Below are 2469 nucleotides of genomic sequence, written 5' to 3' on the forward strand. Positions count from 1 at the left end.
TTATAAAATGTTCAGCCACAGAGATGGGTCTGTAAGGTCTCCTCTCCTCTAGGGCTGAGACAACACAGCTGGGTACTGCTCACCAGTTGTGGCAGAGTTCCTTCTGGACGGTTTCTTATGAAATCTTGGAAGAGGATATATTAATCCAGCTGTTTTCTGACTTTTGAAACTTTCTTATAATTTTCTGATTGTGTAAGCCACTGATTGAATAATCCCACATGGAGAGCTCATTCTGTTATTTGAATGGCTCCATCCAAGTACTCAGCCAATACCTATGCCCCTATAGTGTTTTCTCATCACTCCTGCTTATTCCTTGTACTTGGCTCAAACAGGTATGCAGATGGAATTTTGGCCTATTTTATTACGTGGCATTTAAACAACACTGAAAGCTTCTTTCCTGGCATAGTGATGTATAAAACAAACAACCCATCCACAAAAATTGTGTAAATAGTAACGTCTTGGCCAGTTAGAAAAACAACAAAAAAACCCAGAAACAAACCAAGAAAATCCACCACGAAACCAAAAATACCACCTCCAAATCAACCCAAGAATGTGCTTCTTTCATTGCAAATATTTCAGTGGGGTTTATTTCCTATCCCAGGAAGATGTTGGGGAAGCCTATATTCATCTCCCAAACCACACGTAGGGATTGCACCTTGCAGCAAGGATGAGGGTTACTGAAGTCAAGAGGAGGAAGAAAAGTCCTGTGTGGGAAGTATTATGCTGAATTGCGGATCCCCTTGGTTCAGTGGTGGAAGCAGAAGGAGAGATGCCCTTCAGTGGAGAGACACCAACCAGGTCCTGCGTCTTTTTGGGGGCGAGGGGGTGGGAATCTTTTTTTTTTTTTTAGTATGGAATGCTTCATGAATTTGTGTGTCATCCTTGCATGGGGGCCATGCTAATCTTCTTTGTATGGGTTCAATTTTGGTATATGTGCTGTTGAAGTGAACACTCCTTTGTCTTTTAAAACCAGTCGGTTCTCTCTCACATTAGTGGGGTAAAGGCATATGTTTGGTGAGAAATAATGAGCTATGCTTGATACAGAACATCCTATATACTTGCACCTAAGAATTGCTGTCCTAAAACTAAATATATGTTAATTATATCCATTAAAACAAGAAAGTACAAAAATATAGACAATAGATACCTCTTATTAAATGTTGTTCAAGAAGTTTATATTTTTTTCTCTGCATTTTAAAAAACAATGTAGCTCTTTAGATCTAGAGAGGAAATATTTACATTACAACACTAGCTCTTAATCTTTGACGCATGCAGTTGTTCTCAGGATTATGCTAATATCTAGTTTTTACTAAAGCACCTGTGAGCCATATCCTTGCACCATTTCATTTAATCCTCAGCCCTTAAGGTAATAAAATATTTCCTTCATTTTATAAATGTGGAAACTAAAGTTTTATGAAGTTAAGCAAGTTGCTCCAGTTTGCACAATTAGCAAGAGGCAGAACCAGGCTTTGAGCTCAGGTGAGGTGACTCAGAGTTCAAGCCTGAGAGGTGCCTGCCCCACATCCAGTTGTTGGGTAAGTGAAGGGGACCAACAGGGAGGAGAGCAAGATGAGGTGGTAGACACTGGGTCTCTCAAAAACTTACATCTGTAACAAGTGACATCTAAGATGAGGCTGCTGGAAGGACAATTAGAAAGATAACAAATCAAGCGGTGGTGGGAGCTGGAGGTAGCAGGAAAAGGCAGTTTGTGATGTGTCCATACAGACGGAGTGTGAGGCCAGGGGTGGAGAGGAGTAACGAGACAGATGGTACTTTCCAGAGTCGGTTGCAACCTTACCTCTTACCCTACATGCTGTTCTACAGTCTGGTGCCTCCCCAGTCACAGGGTGGAGTCTGAACCCCTCATTTGTAACCGATATAAAGTGATGGAAGTGACAGTGAGTGTTTTCTATGACTAGATTACAAAGGGGAAGCACAACTCTTGCATCGCTGGCTGGGACATCCACCTTTAAAAAAAATCAATGTATTTGTGGCTATGTGGGGTCTTAGTTGCAGCATGCGGTGTCTTGTTTCTGCATGCAGGATCTTTCACCATGGTGCGCTGGCTTCTCTTTTGCTGGGGTGTGAGCTCTACAGCGTGTGGGCTCCAGAGTGGACAGGCTTAGTAGTTGCATGTGGCTCAGTTGCCCCACTGCATGTGGGATCTTAGTTCCCTGACTAGGAATTGAACTGTGTCTTCTGCATTGGAAGGCAGTTTCTTAACCCTTGGACCACTAGGGAAGTCCTGGGACATCCACCTTTGGAGTCCTAAGCTCCATGGAAGAAGTACGATGGCCCTGAGCTTGCCGTGTTGTGAGGAAGTCCAGAATACATGGAAAAGCTTTTGTAGGTACTCTGGTTGACAGTCCCAGACGAGGTCCCAGCCAATGAACATGTGACATCATCACAGACACCAACCACCAACCATGTAAGAGTGGAGATGCTTCCGGCCAACCACCAATTATTAAC

General features: G+C 43.0%; 1 non-coding gene across 1 annotated transcript; it reads right to left on the reverse strand.

Annotated features, from left to right (window-relative positions):
* Positions 1–845: 845 nt before the first annotated feature.
* Positions 846–952, reverse strand: LOC122450653. Its single transcript, XR_006272159.1, has one exon. It is a non-coding gene; the product is annotated as a U6 spliceosomal RNA (small nuclear RNA).
* Positions 953–2469: the final 1517 nt, after the last annotated feature.

The sequence above is a fragment of the Cervus canadensis genome, chromosome 11 (genome assembly GCF_019320065.1).
Source record: "Cervus canadensis isolate Bull #8, Minnesota chromosome 11, ASM1932006v1, whole genome shotgun sequence".
In the NCBI taxonomy this organism is placed as follows: domain Eukaryota; kingdom Metazoa; phylum Chordata; class Mammalia; order Artiodactyla; family Cervidae; genus Cervus; species Cervus canadensis.